Source organism: Bidens hawaiensis, unplaced genomic scaffold (genome assembly GCF_021521415.1).
Source record: "Bidens hawaiensis isolate Kalapana, Puna unplaced genomic scaffold, B.hawaiensis_p1.1 tig00035945_1, whole genome shotgun sequence".
NCBI lineage: Eukaryota > Viridiplantae > Streptophyta > Magnoliopsida > Asterales > Asteraceae > Bidens > Bidens hawaiensis.
In genome coordinates, this window is record NW_027505390.1 from 118108 (window position 1) to 138691 (window position 20584).

General features: G+C 37.3%; 2 pseudogenes across 2 annotated transcripts; both read left to right on the top strand.

Annotated features, from left to right (window-relative positions):
- Positions 1-1076: 1076 nt before the first annotated feature.
- LOC143612880 (F-box/kelch-repeat protein OR23 pseudogene) lies at positions 1077-2773 on the top strand (annotated as a pseudogene). Its single transcript, XR_013150015.1, has 2 exons — positions 1077-1990; positions 2447-2773. The product of XR_013150015.1 is annotated as an F-box/kelch-repeat protein OR23 pseudogene (transcript).
- Positions 2774-8225: 5452 nt separating this feature from the next.
- Positions 8226-14743, top strand: LOC143612887 (cytochrome P450 94A2-like; annotated as a pseudogene). Its single transcript, XR_013150018.1, has 4 exons — positions 8226-8654; positions 12812-12970; positions 13077-13596; positions 14367-14743. The product of XR_013150018.1 is annotated as a cytochrome P450 94A2-like (transcript).
- Positions 14744-20584: the final 5841 nt, after the last annotated feature.

Here is a 20584-nt window from a genome sequence, read left to right on the forward strand (position 1 = left end):
AAAAAGATATGCATGCCATCTTATCCTAAAAGACCTGGGCTATAATCTTCTAAACTCTTCAAAGTTTGAAACCCTAATATTTGTAAGAAAAACATTGGCTCTCTCCTCCTTCCTTGTTCCCGTCGCCATCCTCCTCTCATCCATCCCTACCTCCCGCAATTCCCACTCTCCTCCACCTCCACCACAGTCACCCCCCTCACCTCCACCCCAACAGCCGTCCGCTGTCACACTTCCTCCACCAACCGAGCCGTCACCCCCACCATCGCGCCGCCTCCTCCAAGCCACAACTACTGACAAATCTCCACCCGCAAGTAATGTAACCGATTATGTTATGTTTTGTGATTGGTGTTTAGGTTTGAATTTGACACTTGGTTTGAATATGTAGATTTGAATTGTGCACTTGAGTTGTGCCTTGAAAAATTGTTTATTTTTAGATTTGTATTGAACACTTGAAAAATTGTTTAATAGTGTGCAGGCGTAAAAATTAAACAGTCTTCTTGTTCCAAATTGCAGAGATTTGATTCACCTCTTATTCTATAAATTCTTTAGATGTGATCCACATACTACAAACATTTTACCTAACATTTTACCTTAAAAAAAAAGAAGAAAACACCACATGAGTCAAAAAAAATCCACGAAATCTACGTCCAAATAAACCACCCATTTTTCCAACACGAGATTGGCATTTTCTAGAAGCCCCTTGATATTATTACAAAAATAGCCACTTCATTTCATTTATCGTGTTATTTATTCGATTCAAAGTCGTTACACAGTTAAAAACGTGCAGACAATTTGGAATTTATGACGTACGTACACAACCCCAACCCCCCTATTATATTATTATTATAATCAAATAAATTATTTCATTTCCTTTTCTACACCCACTCCCAAGCCGCCGAGCTTACAGAATAATAATAAGAACCTTCATCGGCAATTACCCAACACCGCCTTCCGACTACCCTGCCGACACCTACAATATTATTATTATCATCACCACCACCACCACCACCACCTTCAATTACCAACATCGAGTATCGAATAACAGCAATTTGAGATCTCTGGATCGTCTAATACTAATGAAAGATTCAACCCCAACTCTAATTCCAGGCCTACCAGACGATCTATCATCTCTAATCCTCTCATTTCTTCCCTACTCTCACCACTCTCGCCTCAGATCCACCTGCAAACTATGGAACCACTTCTTCTCTTCCAAAACCCTAATCTCATTCCGCCGTAACCACCTCCTAATCATCTTCCCAGACGACCCCACCATCTCATCTCCATGCATCTTCGACCCACAAACCCTAGCTTGGGCTAACCTGCCACCCATGCCGTGTAACCCCCACGTGTACGGCCTCTGCAATTTCACCTCAATTTCACACGATTCGCATGTGTATGTGATCGGTGGGTCGTTTTTCGATACCCGATCGTTTCCGCTTGACCGCCCGTCGAGTTCTGCATCCGGGTTTCGATTCGATTTCGTTACGGAACGTTGGGAGCCCATTTCGCCTATGGTTACGCCACGTGGCAGCTTTGCGGCTGCGGTGGCTAATTCGACTAATTCGAATCAGATCATTGTTGCGGGTGGTGGGTCCAGGCATAATATGTTTGCGGCTGCTGGAAGTCGGTTGAGTTCGGTTGAGGTTTATGATATTGGTAGTGATCAATGGGTTGGTTTGGATGGGTTGCCCAGGTTTCGAGCCGGGTGTGTCGGGTTTGTTGTTGGGAATGAGAATAATAATGATAAGGAGTTTTGGGTTATGGGTGGTTACGGTGAGTCAAGAACCGTGTTGGGTGTGTTTCCGGTTGACGAGTATTATAGTGATGCGGTTGTGATGGAGATCAAGAATGGTGTGATGGGTAAATGGAGGGAAATTGATAATATGTGGGAAGAAGGGGAAAGACGGAAGCTTGGGAGAATTGCGGTCATTGACGATGCTAATGGCGGGTTTCCGGGTGTTTTCATGCTTGATAAGAGTGACATTTTTAGGTAAGTTTTAATTTTTTTGTTCATGTTATTATTATGTTAATATGTTACATATTTGTTTTAAATTAAACAAGATTCTGCTATTTGGGTGTTTGGTCTTATAAAAATTGATAATATGTTATGTTATGTTATGCTATGCTATGCTATGCTGTCTTATTTTGTTTAACTGTGACTAGATTATTCTGGTTGTGTGAAATGGATCAAAACCAGGTGTGAACCAGACATTTGGTTATGATTTCTAGTGGGATTTTTAGAATAATGAATTGGGATTTTTGTCATCTTGTCATTCAAGTGTGAATTGATGCTAATGTGTACATTGTCTATTTGTATCATTGGTGACATGTATAGAAGGTTAATTAAATAATGACCTTTGTCAATTTGTGTCAATAATGTGTATAGTGTATATTTGTATTATTGATGGCATATCTCTAAATCTGCAATGTAATGTACTGTATTTAGGTATGAACGAGCTTCTAACCGATGGAAGAAGGAAACGAGCATCCCAAAGAAACTAACAGATGAATCATCGGTCGGGTTTGTTGCACTAAACGGTGAGCTGCATGTTATGGGCTATGTGAGCGGTGATGGTGCAACTGAAAACCGCAAGTCGAGACAACTTAACAGGCCAGGATCTTTGTTATTACAGATATATCACCCTCAAAGTATGACTTGGAGAACCCTGATTACGAAACCGCCATTTGTGCAACCTTTGGATTTCAAAACTGCAGTTATGTGCACCATTCGACTTTAGAGTTTTCAACTGGATTGATCTTTGATGTGTGTTGTATCGTTCGGGTTATTGGTTTCCAACGATTACTTAAATTGATTACAACTTTGTCTGATTGTGAAAAAACAGTCTTTGCATCAAGAACTGTTTCCCTTGTTATTAAAATTGTTTACATATAAAATAAGTTTATATGTTGATTTGTATCTATCTATATATTAATATATATGTTTCCATGGCATCAACATTTAGAATTTAGTAGTGGTGATGTGTTTTATTCTACTATTCTTCAAAGTTTACATGTTGGATGGACCTAAGTAAGAATATGCATAGTTTATTAACATATGGATAAAGCTTAACACCAATGACTGTTTTTCCACATCTAATTTTATTAACATTCCTTTTTACCTATATATGTTTCAATCTATTATGAAAAAAGTTGATAAAACCATTTATATATAACATTTTGAAAAACGTGTACATGTATTAGTTTTATAATCATTAACCATTTCTATTACTTACAAACTAATATTTTTGAAAAGCAGATTAAAATGTCGATTCAATTATCATTAATATGTCAAACTGACAATGAAAAATGTGTGGATTAGCATATTACTAGAATAAGAAAAAGAATATTTACGAATTTTGTTCATGTAAATGGTTGTGTGTGTTTCAAATAATCAGCTCGGGTATAATTACTTAATACCATACTTGTTCTGTATCTGTTAAACTTTTAAAAGCAATACCTCTCTCAAATGTTTTTGTTTTAGGCTTGCCCAACGGGCTCGGTTGCTATTGAGTGAGTTATGTAGTTGGACCATCTTTTCTAACCGTTCGAGTTTTGCTTCTATAGAGAAGATGAGACGCTCAAAATGAAAGTGTTCGCAACGCATACCGAAAGGGTACCAATGAAGCCGACCATTAATGACTAGTTCGAAGATCAAGAGCGCAAAAAGAATATCATATTAAGGGAGAGGTAATCCCAATTTCAGAAAAGAGGAAAAAAGTCCTCCGTCATAGGCGGCCGAGGGTACCTTTCAAGAGGTTCTTTTTAATTTGAATCAGGTCTCCTCACTTATGTTTATGCTTATGATAATATATGCCGATCCCTAATCTCACACAGATTTCGACCAATCTCCCCTTTGTGAAGCAGATCATGAGTGTATTCCGCCTACATTTGTTAGGTTCTTTGATTCTGTAAGTTTGTCTTGTTTAGATTGCACGAGAACGTCTTTTTTACTTTATATCAAAAATAGAGATTTAAATAATAGGATTGAAAGAAGTATAAATGATATGTTTTATTTCAAGTAAAAAAGCTCTGGTTTTCAATATCTAAACAAAAATTTTAAACTAAAGGTTTACAAATACGTAAAATGTTTTCAGAAGTCAAAATAATATCATACATCAATATAAATCATAACATTTGTGTCAATTCATATAAACCACAAGATATCAATATCATAGTCTAATAAAAAACATGACAATACATATACGAATTTATTAGTGATGCTCGTTACCTAGCTACACAGAGACCCAAATGCTACACAATCTAACTTACTAACTAGTGATGCTAGTTACCTAGCTAAACATCAAATTGTGAACAGATGGGGCAAAGCATTCCATCCATTCATTTGATATATAATAAAAATTCATTTATTATATCCTAGAGTATTCATACGACGTGATGTAAACTCTCTATCATGGTTGATGTTACATAGAGGTAGGGGCAATCAACAATATATTTTTTTAATATAAAATTTACCTATTTCATGAAAAACAAGTCATTTTTAACCTTTTCGCATTTTTATTATTTTGTTCATATTTGTTTTACAACTTGCATACATACATAAGTAAGAAAACAAGTATTATTCATACGTACAAAAGACTTCATAATCTTACACGAAACGTAAAGATCAATTTCTAGGGTAGGTAAAAAATCTCATAGAAAGAGTAGCCAAAAAGAGGAAAGAAAGAAACACAAATACCATTGAATGAAATACAAAAAAATGTGAGTAAACATATAACTAAATATATAATAACTAAAGTAATTATGTATAAATAATTATTCTAGTGTACATGAGATAATTATTCTACAAATAAAGAAACTATTATTATAAAGTAGGGGTGTTCGCGGTTTTTAGGCCAAACCGTGAACCAAACCGTTACTAACAGTTTTTAGTTATCAAAACCAAAACCAAACCGTTGAAGAATAAAACCGTACCAAACCGAACCGTCACTAACGGTTCGGTTCCGGTTTGGGCTTTGTTAGGCCTCTTTTTTTTAAAAGGGCATCATATGCTAAAATTGTTTAAATATACAAATCAAGCTACTTGAAAACAATCTGATCATAAAACACGATGTGCCAAATGAAAACAAAAGAAAAGGAGGAGTAAAAAAATGAAAACATAAGTTAAGAAAATTAATTAAATCCAAACATGTAATCTATTTAGGTGAAGATCCACCCAAGTGCGTCAAAACTATACCTAAATATTTCAAAATAGACAATTAATAATAATTAGTAAGACATATTCAAAAGAATAAATACACATCCATTCTCACGGTTCGGTCCGGTTTGGTTTTATACGGCCGGTTTTTTATATAAACCGTAAACCAAACTGTTCATTACGGTTTGAAAATTTTGAAACCAACCGACCGAAAATAAAAGAAAAAAACTGACCGTGAAACCAAACCGATGACCGGTTTGGGCGGTTTCACGGTTTCAAACCGAACCGTGAACACCCCTGTTATAATTTTTTTTAGTAAGGTATTTTTTATATAATTTAGAGTAATTACCTTTTACTGTTTAGTTATTATTTTAGAACTAGATTAATTATCTTATAAGTGGAGTAACTAATTTAAGATAATTTCAATAATGCCACCGCATTTTTCTTTAGTTTCATTCAATTCATACGCTTCATACACTTGTTTGATTTATACGACAGTTAACCCCTCCCTCCACCCCCGCTAAAAATATCGTGTGTGTGTGTGATATTTTAAGTTTATATCAGTGTATATGAAACACAACAGCTTTTAAAGATATATAAAATTCTTACTTTTATTTTATATAACACTTTTAATAAAACAAAATATTAATTTTTTTCAAGTTAAAAAGTTAACGGAAGTCATACATACATATAGGGGAATGTTCATGTATATTTTAGTCTTAACATGAGAACGTAAGAAATAATACCAATTTATAAAAAAATGAGAACGTAATAAACAATACCAACTAAATACCAATCTACATAAACAATTATTTATAATAACAAAGAAAAAAACCTAAAAATTACAACAAAAGAATTAAAATCAAGAAGGAAACAATAACAACAAATATCAGCAAAAGAAAAAAATCTAATAATAACAACAAAATATAAATAAGCAAATGCTTATAACGTCTCATAATCGAAAATTAGCAATTACGAATAAAAAATAACATCAAACACATATAAAAATAAACCTAATAATAACAACAAATTGGTTCTCATTGTTTTCATGTTAAGAATAAAATGTATTTGATCCTATTTCTATTTCTATATATATATATATATATATATATATTTATTTATAAATCAAACAAAAGGAGCTAGAATAAATTTAGAGTAATTTGTGTGTTTGCTCGGTACTTAACCAAGAGAAGGTGCTCGTCTTTATGCCCTCAATAGTCTTGAGACCGTTTTTCTTGTTGTTGAAAATCACGTCATTCATTGCTCTTCATAGGGGTGTTCATGGTTTGCTTCGAAACCGTGAAACCGTCCAAACCGGTTATCGATTTGGTTTCACGGTTGGTTTTTTTCATTAACTATCGGTCGGTTGGTTTCAAAAAATTCAAACCGTAGTGAACGGTTTGGTTTACGGTTTACAACAAAAACCAGCTGTATAAAACCGGACCGGACCGTAGGATTTAATTGTTCTAAATTTTTAAATATTTATATTTTATATGTATATATATGTTCAAATTTATTACTATACATAATTAATTGTATTTCTATATTGAACAATAATGGTTAAGACAAAGATATGTAGAGCCCAAATCCATACAGGTTTTCTACATGGCATTTTGTGGCTTAAACTCGTGTTTTGCTTATTTCTTAATGACGTGTTTATGCTTGTTAAATTATAAAAACATATGACAACATTACTAAAAATATATTATGCGTTGATTTGGACATCTTGTTAAATTATAAAAACATATGACAACATTACTAAAAATATATTATGCATTAATTTGGACATCTTGTATAAAAATCCAGCAAGCCCAAACCGCAAAACCAAACCGGAACCAAACCGTTACTAATGGTTTGGTTTGGTTCGGTTTGGTTTAGGAGTTCTACGGTTCGGTTTTGGTTTACAAAAATCAAAAACCGTTACCAACGGTTTGGTTCACGGTTTGACCCAAAACCACGAAAACCGGACCGTGAAGACCCGTAGCTCTTCCTCTTCAAGTTAGCCAACATGCGGTGCCAAAAGTTACTTGTATAGCTTGACTTTTCACCTTAGGAACCAGCAAAGAAATCAGATATTTAAGCAATTCTTGAACCGAGCTGAGATTTCCTACCCACAGAATCTTTATCCACATGAATAACAACAGTCATATCAATTTCACACATATGAATAATAAAGTAATAAGTGACCAACGGTTTAATGGTTTTGATTGCATATATATTTGGGCAAACTATACTATCTGTGTATTTTTAACGAGTACTATCCGTATAAATACCTTTTGAGGCCAAAACCAATCTCGTAGATTTTCTTTCCATAATTGCCCTCGAAAGGAAGCAGTTGAGTTTACTTTGAATCCAAAATTAGCCAATTTAAAGTATCTCTATTGACACGTCATCTTCGTCTTTGACTCTCTTACACCTATTAATTCTTGGAACAGATCTCAACCATCAACTTGATCTTGATCTTAACCATTAAATTCTTCTCGCCATTCTCATTCTTATGAGCATTAATAGAATAACTCAACTCTATAATATAATTATTCATTATATGCAATGATGCCTGATCGCAAGTTATCATACGATAATCTTTATGATCCTAAATACTCAATTAACAATTATTTTTAATGGGCTTGAATCAAATACAAATGACTTTTGTCGTGAGAAGTATACAAATAACTAGAGTAATTATGCTAACATTAGAATAATTATTATTACACTATAACTTTTTAACTAGAGTAATTATTATTACACTATTTTAATTTTTTATAACATAATTATTCTAGTTTAAAACTATGCTAATTTTATTTTTACCGGATCACACCCCTGCTTTTAATAACTTTAAGTCTACTTGTTCATTTTCATCTAATTTCTCGTCAAGATCCCTATAGCCAAAAACACCAGTTCGGCCAATAACAATAAAATCGACAGCAACTAAAAACATAAACATTTATCGGTAGCATCAACCTTACCTTAATCCTATATATTTCATAATATACTATCTTAACAATTCTTTACCTTGATCTATAAATTCATATAATGTTCATCATATCCTACATTAGTGCATTCATCCACCATGATTCACCTCATTCTCCTTTTACTCTTCTCATTAACATTAATCTTCTTCTACTTCAAATCAACCGTAAACTCAGGTCTAAAACCATACCCGTTAATCGGGTCTTTATTCTCCATACTCCTAAACCGCCGCCGGTTCATCCATTGGACAGCCGAAGTCGTCAACAACAGCCCGACTAAAACCGCCATCATCCACCTCCCTCTTGGAGGCATGCGTATCATCACCGCGAACCCATCCGTCGTCCGACACGTGCTCAAAACCAACTTCCAACAATACCCTAAAGGCACACATGCGAGAAACACATTATATGATTTATTAGGTGATGGCATAATCAACATCGATGGTGACGGGTGGAAGTTTCAAAGACAAGTCTCAATCCACGAGTTTAACAACAAGCCTCTTCGGAACTTCGTCGAATATGTCGTGGATATAAGAATATGTTACTGCAATTGTATTATTATTGATAAACAATTGGTTACAATATATAACAAGATGTAAGCATGAATTAGGGAGACAAATCCTCTAATAACAAATTACAATGAATATAATAATCTTCTAATAAGAGAAGCTTGGATTGGGGCATGATTGTAGGCTAGTATAATGCAAAATTTGAGAATAATCCTTTTTGTTATTTTATTACATTAATATGCCCCCGCAATATAGACGGTCTCGTAGTTAGTCCAATCTTGGCCATAAGAGTATGAAATCTTGAACGTGGAGTGGGTTTTGTAAGAGCATCGGCTAACTGATCGCCATAAGAGTATGAAATCTTGAACGTGGAGTGGGTTTTGTAAGAGCATCGGCTAACTGATCGTCTCCGGCAATGTGAGTGACCCGAATAGATTGGTCGGATACTTTTTCACGTACAAAATTGAAATCAATTGCAAGGTGCTTCATGCGGGAGTGAAAAATGGGATTTGCAGAATATTGTGTGGCACTAAGGTTGTCACAAAAAATGGTGGGGGTAATGGTGGATTTGAAACCGAGTTCATGTAAGAGAGATTTTAGCCAAAGAATTTCCATGGTTGTAGATGCAACAGCTCGGAATTCGGCTTCTGTTGATGATCGGGCTATGGTGGGTTGTCTTTTGGAGCTCCATGCAATTGGGTTAGATCCGAGATAGACAATATAACCCGTTGTGCTGCGATAGTTGTCTTTGTCTCCTGCCCAATCAGCATTTGTAAAGGCATGGAGGTGTAATGGTGATCTATGACGGGGTAGAATACCTTTGGTTATGGACCCGTGGAGATACCGCAGTAGACGTTTGAGGGCATTCCAATAAGTGGTGGTTGGAGCATGCATAAATTGTGATAACTTATTAACTGTGAATGCCATGTCAGGTCGTGTAAGGGATAGGTATTGTAGAGAACCGACTAAAGCTCTATATTCCGTGGGTGATGGAATAGCTGTGCCACTATGAGGTGTGATGGGTTCGGAGCATGTAATTGGGGTGGTCATCGGCTTGCATTCACTCATATTGGATCGTTGGAGGATGTCATGGATATACTTAGATCGAGAGAGTAATATACCATGGGAATGTGGAAGAACCTCGACACCAAGAAAGTAGGATAGGGTTCCGAGGTCCTTAAGGGAGAATTTGTTAGAAAGAGATGAAATGAACGAGTTAATGATGTGAGAATTTGGCCCAGTGATGATGATGTCATCAACATAGACCAAGATGTAGATGGGCGATAGATTGGAAATGTGCATAAACAAGGAGGGATCTGAGATAGTGGGATGGAATCCTTTTAACATGAGGTAAGATTTTAACTCTTCGTACCAAGCACGTGATGCTTGTCGAAGTCCATATATGGCTTTATTTAGTTTGCATGTATGAGTTGGGAAGGATGGATTTATGAAGCCGGGTGGTTGAGCCATGTATACGTTTTCGGATAAAGTGCCTTGTAGAAAAGCATTGTTAATGTCGAGTTGACGAAGGGACCAATTTTGTGATACGGCTAAAGATAGAATAAGACGAAGAATTGCAGGTTTAACAACCGGGCTAAATGTTTCGGCATAGTCAATTCCCGGGCGTTGGTGAAAACCTTTGGCTACAAGGCGAGCCTTTAGGCGGTCAACAGAACCATCGGATTTGTACTTTGTGCGGAAAACCCATTTGGAGCCCACAAGATTAGAGGCTTGGTTGGAAGGAACAAGGGTCCAAGTGTTGTTTTTCATTAAAGCATCATATTCTTCACTCATGGAATTTCTCCAAAGTGGATGTTTTAAGGCTTGGGTTATGGTGGATGGTTCGGTAACCGGACCGTTAATAGCCGTATACAACTGTCAAGAAGGGTTATGATATTTGGGATTTGGTTTTCGGGTTCGAGTTTGAACTTGAGGTTCAGTGTCAGTGGGTGGATTAATTGTATTTTGGGTTGTTTTGTTTGGGGCCTATTGTAACAAGTTTGTGGGTGGTTTTTGAATGTTGTTTTGGGCTGGATTAGAGGTGGGACTAGTTGGTTGTTGAAGTTGGGCTCGGATGATGAGAGAGAAGAGATGATGTTGGGTGGGTTGGAATTAGCCAAAGGTAGATTTGGGCTTGAGATAGGACTAGACTGAGTGGGTGAGTGGGTGTAAGTAGGTTCAAAAGTGTTGGGTTGAAGATTTTGGGTGTGGTTTTCGGAAGCAGTAGGTTGGGATGTAAGGTGGGTCTCATGTGTATTTGTTTTGAGGGCATTATTGGGTGTGGAAGTATTAGGGCTTATAGGTGTTGCTATTAGTATGTTGGGGAGTCCGTAGCTACATGTCCAGAGTGGACAGTGGTATTGGTTTGAAGGTGGGAATTTTGAGAAGTGTCTATGGTAATAAGTGGTAAAGTAATAGGAAGCCATTCTATGGCATTTGGTGGTGAGACTTGAGTACTTATGAGTTGTTCATATGGAAATTGATTTTCAATAAAATTGACATGTCTAGAAGTGTAGATTTTATTAGAAGTAGGATCAAGTGTATAATATGCACTTTGAGAAGGAGAATATCCAACAAAAATGCATGGTATGGATTTGGGATGTAATTTGTGAGGAGAGTATGGTCGTAACCATGGATAGCAAAGACAACCAAAACTTCTTAGTTTTTCATAGTTCGGTGGCTTATCAAATAATTTGTGATACGGGGAGGTATTACTAAGGGTGGGAGTAGGTAGTCGATTAATAAGATAAGCGGCCGTGGCTAAGGCAAATGGCCAATATGTAGATGGTAATTTTGCATGTGTGAGGAGAGATAAGCCGGTTTCAACAAGGTGACGATGACGTCGTTCGGCGTATCCGTTATGTTCGGGTGTGTGTGGTGGTGAGGTAAGGTGAGAAATGCCTCGAGATTGAAGATTGGAGGAAAGTTTAATATATTCACCACCATTGTCGGAGAATAATTGTTTAATAGTTGTTTGAAAATAATTCTCAACTAAATTTTGGAAACGAATGAAAGTAGATAAAGAATCAGATTTATTTTTAAGAGGATATAACCATGTGTATTTGGTAAAATGGTCCACAAATATAATGTAATATTTGTAACCATCAAGGGAAGTGACGGGAGAGGACCAAACATCCGAAAAGATTAGTTGTAATGGAGCATTTGAAGATAAAGTGGATTTGTAAAATGGTAGTTTATGACTCTTGTTTATGTGACAAGAGTTACAATTATTATGCGAATGCGAAATGCAATCAACGGAAGAAGATAAAAGTTTTAAAATATTGGCATTAGGGTGGCCCAGTGTATGATGCCAAAGGGTGGGAGTAGTTTTGTGAGTTGTAAAGGTAGATGGTGGATGGTGAAACGTTGAACGAAGTTCATAAATCCCGTGACTTGCTTTTCCTTCGAGGATGTGGATATTAGAACTTGAATCTTTAATAAAAAAAAGTAGAATGATAAAATTGGATTATAACATTGTTATCATAAGATAATTGAGATATGGAAATAATATTTCTAGAGATGGAAGGAACACAAAGAACATTGTTTAGTATGAGAGTGGTGGTTTGTGTACGTATAAAGAGTGAACCAATATGAGTGATTTTAAGAGATGAACCGTCACCAATAATAAGCTCCTCGGTCCCATCATACGGTGCATGGTTGGCCAACGCATTTAAATCATTTGTTACATGATGAGTAGCCCCACTATCCATTAGCCATTTTGTGGTGGAGTTATTTTGCATGGTCGTCAACTTGCTTGTGAGTGATTAATAATTAATTTGTGAGTGATTAATTGGGTAGGTAGAGAATTTGGTTTGTGAGGTGTAGGTTGACTTCCGTAGCTTTTAGGAGATTGAAAAAAATATGAATGGAGGCAAGAGATGGATGCGGCAGAAGTATAAAAATGGATCGATATAGTGATTTTGGATAGAAATATCACTATGGCTGTGATACCATATAAGAATATGTTATTGCAATTGTATTATTATTGATAAACAATTGGTTACAATATATAACAAGATGAAAGCGTGAATTAGAGAGACAAATCCTCTAATAATAAATTACAATGAACATAATAATCTTCTAATAAGAGAAGCTTGGATTAGGGCATGATTGTAGGCTAGTATAATGCAGAATTTGAGAATAATCCTTTTTGTTATTTTATTGCATTAATAGTGGACACCGAGCTCAACGACCGTCTGTTACCGATACTCGCGATCTCCGCCACTACAACCACTTGTGTTCTTGATCTCCAAGACATCCTTCAAAGATTCGCGTTCGATAATATATGTAAAATTGCATTCGGATACGATCCCGCATGTTTAATGCCAACCATGCCGGTATTAGAGAATATATTATTATATTGTTACTGCATATTATTATTTTTTTATAACTATTGTACTCTTATATATAGTTGATTAATAATATATTTTTATTATTCTACAGGACGTTATATTTGCTACTGTTATGATCACCACTAACAGAATACGCGGGAACCTTCCGTTGATGTGGAAACTTAAACGTTACTTTAACATTGGTTCGGAGAAACGGCTACGTAACGCCGTCAATGTAGTTCGAGAGTTCGCAGAGAAGGTAATGAAGGAGAAAATGATAGAACTTGAGAAGAAGTCGACTCTCGGTTCCGTTGACCTTCTTTCGCGGTTTCTAAGCTCCGGTCACTCGGATCAAAAGTTTGTTTTGGATATTGTTATCAGCTTCATATTAGCTGGTAGAGATACAACTTCGGCAGCATTAACCTGGTTCTTTTACTTGCTTCACAAGAACCCTAGAGTCGAAACCATAATTTTGAAAGAGATCAATTCGAACTCGAAATCAGAAAACTCGAGTTACAACGAAGTGAAAGATATGGTTTACACTCATGCTTCACTTTGTGAAAGCATGTGACTTTACCCGCCGGTTGCCATGGACGTGAAGCAAGCGGTCGACGACGATGTTTTTCCCGACGGTACTATACAAGCCTACGGCACTTTTTAATTATTGTTTTTTTTAAGTCTGAGTGTCTGATTCTCTACCAGTCAGTTAGAGAGGAGCATATATTGGAACCTATAGGATTTAGGGTTTTAGTATCGAGCTTAATGACTTGGTTTATTTATAAACTAGTGTTAACCCGACGCGTTGCGCCCGGCAGGTTGGTAAAATCAGCGCGGTGATAAAATACAAGCGTTTTCGGTCCAGAGCGTTGATGCGCTAATTTGACGCTAATTCAATTGGTTTAAGTTACATGCGTTATGATACCAGAACTAAAATAAAAAATAAAACCAAAACGTATATGAAAATGGAGGTGGACCGATGAGTTGCTGTTGTCGGTAAAACTCAGGCGTTGATTAGACCCTCGCGTTGTCGAACCTGGAAGTTGAGACGGTGAGTTTATGTAAATTCGGTCGGTTTCCGTCATGTCGTTATTCTAGAACTAAAACAAAAAAAACAAACAAATACAATTGGCATTCGGTCGATTTCGTTACATTCGTCACGGTACCAGAACTAAAACAAAACGCGGTGAGTCTGCCTGAATTTGGTCGGCTTCCTCACATTACGGTACCGGAAGTAAAACAAAAAAAAAACAAAAAAAAAAAACAAAATGTCTTTACTAGCATGGTGCCGCCAAGTGGCCCAATGAGGGACTTGGCGGCACCAAAGTTCTAAATTATATTATATAATAATATTAATCTAATCATCTATTGAATGGAATGCAATCGGTCTTTTACCATCTTACAGGTACCTATGTGAAGAAAGGTTATCCAGTGTCGTATCATATATACACAATGGGGAGGTCCGAGGAGTTGTGGGGGGCAGACTGGGCAGAGTTTCGGCCAGAGAGGTGGTTGGAGAAGGATTTCTCAGGGCGGTGGGTGTTTAAACCGAGGGATGCTTATGGGTACCCGGTGTTTCAAGTGGGGCCGCATGTTTGTTTAGGGAAAGAGATGGCGTTTTTGCAAATGAAAAGGGTAGTTGCGGGTGTTTTATGACGGTTTAAGGTGGTCCCGGCATTGGACGACGGGGTTGAGCCAGTTTACATAGCTTATTTTACGTCGATGATGGTAGGTGGGTTTCCGGTACAGATTGAAGAACGGGGTGAGATCGAGCGAGGGTAGATGCATATTGCATGGTGTGTGGTATGATCACATATATGGACGTTTATGTACTTATAATAAGTGATCATGTACTCATTAATCATTTATGACTAAAATAACTGATTAGTATATGCTAGTATAAATTCTGATGCTAAACAACACTTCAAAAGAGGTATTTAGTGATATTTATAGTGATTGTATACCCCTTCGATGTCATGTTTGTTGTTTCATTTGTATAGTTGGCAATTCCTTGTGTAGGGGTATGGTACTAAATCCGGTTTTACGATCCTAAATTTATTATGTTTGGCTTATTTTATTATATGGACTAATACAATGTTATTGGGCTGAGGGGGTTTTGTGGAGGTAACCCTAATTGGGCTAGGCCCATTAGGGTACCATAATGGTGGCCATGAGACTCTCTATATAAGGAGGTCTCCACCTCCTTATTAGTGGTCATGCTCAATAAGAGCCACCACCGCCTTTTTGTGTCTGTGAACAAGAAATCCTCAGGATATCTTAGCAGTCACCTCCACACCCCCGAAAACCATTGCAGGTCACAGGCGCAGCTGAAGAAGAAGATCAAGACGTGGTTCGTTCATCTCGAAAATCCGTGGAAACATCGTCATGGATCAGGTCAGATTCATTTCGTGATTCGACATTGGCGCCATCCGTGGGACGGCAACGAACTGCCCTTCGATCTTCATCTCGGCTGTCAGATCTCTCCCAGGAAAAACCCAGATCTGGAAGTTTTACAGAAAAAGGCTTCAAGGCTTGTTCTATTAAAGCTCAAAAAGATCCATAGATCTAAAAGAGGCTTCCAGATCTGTGCAAAAAGAAACGGCCTGATTCGAATGATCAGGTCTCCGGATCTGTGATGGTTTTAAATCTGCTCCGGGCTTCAGATCTGTCCAGATCCGATTTACAGATCTAGGTCTAGATTACAGACCTGGATTTTAGGTCTAAAGTTGCAGATCTGACTCTAAAATTGCAGATCCAGAAAGTACCAGACTTCCGCCGTCATGTACGCGCGCCCGCGGATTCTCACTCCACAGCCGTGCATGTGCCGCCGCGGAAACCACCATCTGGGCTTTGCGCAAGAGACCTCCGCCATGCCCGCGCACACAAGAGTCACCACTCCATCGCCGTGCATGTGCGCATCAGGCCTCGAACCAAACTTAAAGGTTGGGAATCCTCATAATATCCCATATGGCTACGCGCCAAACTTCAAGGTTGGGAATCCTCATAATATCCCATATGGCTACGCGCCAAACTTCAAGGTTGGGAATCCTCATAATATCCCATATGGCTACGCGCCAAACTTCAAGGTTGGGAATCCTCATAATATCCCATATGGCTACGCGCCAAACTTCAAGGTTGGGAATCCTCATAATATCCCATATGGCTACGCGCCAAACTTAAAGGATGGGAATCCTCATAATATCCCCCATGGCTACGCGCCAAACTTAAAGGTTGGGAATCCTCATAATATCCCATATGGCTACGCGCCAAACTTAAAGGTTGGGAATCCTCATACCACATGCTCATGCACCACATATGCTCACGCATATTACACATGCTTACGCATCACATGCTCACACATCACAGTCTACGCGCACGCGCATGCAACGTCTGCGCGTGGCGCGGGACATAAAGTAGCTCGTAAGACGCCTCGTGCACAAGCTCTATTATTATAGCTCGCCTCACGCGCAAGCTTCATTATTCTTATAGCTCGTAAGTCGCCTCACGCGCCAGCTTCATTATTATTACAGCTCATAAGTCGCCTTGCGCGCAGGCTCCATTATTATTATAGCTCGTAAGTCGCCTCTCGCGCAAGCTTCATTATTATTATAGCCCGTAAGTCGCCTCACGCGCAGGCTTTTATTATTCATACAGCTCATAAGACGCCTCGCGCGCAAGCTTCATCATTATTATAGCCCGTAAGTCGCCTCACGCGCATGCTTTATTGTTCATACAGCTCATAACACGTCTCGCGCGCAAGCTGTTACTATTATTATAGCTCGTAAGTCGCCTCGCGCGCAGGCTTTTATTATTCATACAGCTCATAAGACGCCTCGCGCGCAAACTGTCATTACTCTCACAGCTCGTAAGCCGCCTCACGCGCCAGCTCAATTATTATTCTCAAAGCTCATAAGACGCCTCTCGCGCGCAAGCTTTATTACTCTCACAGCTCGTAAGCCGCCTCACGCGCCAGCTCAATTATTATTCTCAAAGCTCATAAGACGCCTCTCGCCCGCAAGCTTTATTACTCTCACAGCTCGTAAGCCGCCTCACGCGCCAGCTCAATTATTATTCTCAAAGCTCATAAGACGCCTCTCGCGCGCAAGCTTTATTATTCTTAGCTCGTAAGTCGCCTCTCGCGTGCAGGCTTTATCATTCTCAGCTCGTAAGACGCCTCTCGCGCGCAGGCTTTATTATTCTTAGCTCGTAAGTCGCCTCTCGCGCGCAGGCATTATTATTCTCAGCTCGTAAGTCGCCCCGCGCGCCAGCTTAATTATTATTCTCAAAGCTCATAAGACGCCTCTCACGCGCAGGCTTTATTATTCTCATAGCTCGTAAGGCGCCTCACGCGCAGGCTATATCATTCTCAGCTTGTAAGACGCCTCTCACGCGCATGCTTTATTATTCTTAGCTCGTAAGTCGCCTCTCGCGCGCAGGCATTATTATTATAGCTCGTAAGCCGCCTCACGCGCAGGCTTCATTATTTTTACAGCTCGTCACCATCATGAAGAAAATCTCCCAAAACTCAAAGACAATAAAGACAAGGCCAAAGAACAGGGAAAAAACCGCCTCATAGCCTAACACACCTCATAAAGTCCAGCGCTCCACCTAGATGCTTGCGCGTCTAGGAGCAACACTGGACTTGGGGGGGCTTGTAGGGGTATGGTACTAAACCCGGTTTTACGATCCTAAATTTATTATGTTTGGCTTATTTTATTATATGGACTAATACAATGTTATTGGGCTGAGGGGGTTTTGTGGAGGTAACCTTAATTGGGCTAGGCCCATTAGGGTACCATGATGGTGGCCATGAGACTCTCTATATAAGGAGGTCTCCACCTCCTTATTAGTGGTCATGCTCAATAAGAGCCACCACCACCTTTTTGTGTCTGTGAACAAGAAATCCTCAGGATATCTTAGCAGTCACCTCCACACCCCCGAAAACCATTGCAGGTCACAGGCGCAGCTGAAGAAGAAGATCAAGACGTGGTTCGTTCATCTCGAAAATCCGTGGAAACATCGTCATGGATCAGGTCAGATTCATTTCGTGATTCGACACCTTGCATATATATAGCATCCTTTAGGTCCATTTTTATTCCTTGTATACGTTCGTATATGCCTTAATGATTCCTTTGATATGACTGTATGGCCTAGGGGATCTTTTGTATGCGGGTGTACATAGTCATGGTGGTTTCTTTATACAGGCGCCTTTTAACGCATACGGTTAAAAAAAAATCAATGTGTATATTTCAATATTTTTTCTTTTTTCATAGCAAGTTACTTTTAACTTATAATAAAAGGATTTTTTCCACTAAATATGAGTTTGTCTTCTTTTCCTTATAACGAACGTAACCCCCGAAACTCACCCAATCAAAGGGTTGATTAGTAAAGTAGGGGTAGTAGGGGTGTGCGTATCTTACCATGTCAACCCAATACAACCCGTTAACACTTCTAACTTCATCATTTGCATAGTTTGCAGGTTATTAACAAGTTCCAACTATATTTTAGGCATAAATGTTATTCCTTGATTTCTCTCAATCTAGTTACAAATCATAATGGGCCAAAACTTATTATTTAACTTGTCATGCTATTTTGTTTGACACCTCTGTTCATATTTGCAAGTATGTTTATGATCACATGTCTTATCCACATTAACGAACAACACTTCTTGTTTGATATCTACCTTTATTTTAGTAGAATTCGACTTCAACATTTGTATTGGATTACATATACACACCTTATATTCATCTAAGGACTTACAGCATGATCAACAATATATCAATGGTAACTTTGTCAAAAAGCTTAGTATATATTTGCTTACTAGTTCTAAAAATTTCGGTTAACATTATTCTTACCTTAATGATTTTGGGGTTAAAAATACATAAATAAATTAACATTTATTTTTGTTCTAGATGTTTGTAACTTAGGCACTTTATGATGTTAAAAAGTACTATTGTGTAGGATATTAATTTATTGTATTGTGTAGGAAATTTGGTAGAATATGTATGTGTATGGATTTTGATGATATGTAGTATTTTAAATGGTGTAGGTTATAAAAATGATATGTAGGTTAGTATGAATAATTTGTGTAGGCTATTATATTCGGTGTAGATGGTATTACGATATGTGATTGTGACATTTCTAAAATGTAGGTTATTAGTATGGTTTGTGTAGATTAATATGAATATATGTGTAGGTTATTAATATGTTCTACGTATGTTATTAAATATAAATGAATTAATATTAAGCAATAATTTAATTCAGCAATAATAATGACTATGTTCTGAAAGTTTTTCAAAAATTAGATAAACAAAAATTTTGAATAAAAAGATAAAAAAACACATTTAAATTTAATTGATTTGTAAAATTCAATTAAATGGTATTCAAAACTTCCAAATTTGAATACTTACCAAATAAATCAGTTGAAACTTTACAATGATACCCTTGTAATTAATTAAAAGAAGAAATAAAAAGAAAATTTTTAATTGGTTGAAATAACTTCTCGCATTTCTCGCACTAATATCACTTTTCGCATGAACTTAAGCGCGCGCGCGCGCACACACATAAAGCTTAAATATATCTATAAATTTTCCAATGTTTAGGCTATACCTTCGACTACCATCTAAGCTATGAATTGAAATTATTTAAACTTAGCTCTTACCTTAAAATGGGTATAACGCTTAACGACGAATGAGGAGTACTTCGACTATACGTAGGGTGTCGGTGTATAAAACGTCAAAACTCTATAGTGGTGTCGGGACTCCAACTCGGTGGCACAATTCGAGAAAGTGAGAGTTGTTTGGTGTTCAGGATGTCACAAATGAGCAACCCATCATGACCACTATTTATAGTTGAAACTCACACTCTCGGTCGGACCGTCGCTCGCCACCATTCATTCTTATGATGGCACGTGCCCTTTCAAGTTGACATGTGGCGACACATGTCATTCCATATGATTAGTCGTTGGACACATGTCGATTTCATCTGATTAGTCATCGGACATGTGTCGCTTCATGAGAGTTTTATATGTTTATTTTAGCTAAATGACTAATTGATCACTCAACTTCCTAAATTGAAAAAATTTGTATGGGAATTTTTGAGATGTTACAGTATCATATCCATTATGATATGTATATTCTTGAAACTCAACGAATTTCTGGTTGATTTTGAGGAAAAAAAAACATTTTCTATTAAAAGCTTTATACCATTTGGTTATTTTAAATTAGCTTTTTCCACTCCTATTATTTTGAAGGACCTGATATTGTATTAATATTTCTCTTTGTTGTTTTAAATTCGTAAAAATATTTTTGAGATTTTAAGATAGTATGTGTAGCACCACTATCTACTATGCATAAATTAGCATCATTTGATTGATCTTTTGCTCCAATGAAATTCATTTTAATCTTTAAATATAAATAATAGCAGTTAGTGTATATATTATATATTCCTAAATTTATTACAAGAATTTTTTATTTTGTATGAAAGGAAAAGTAATTAAACATAGTTAAGACATAAGTACGAAAGAAATACATAATCATCATTATGATTTCACAATATCACTTTCAGGGTAATGATTCATTGATAAAGTCTGAGGTATTCAACTCAATATCGTTATCATCAATT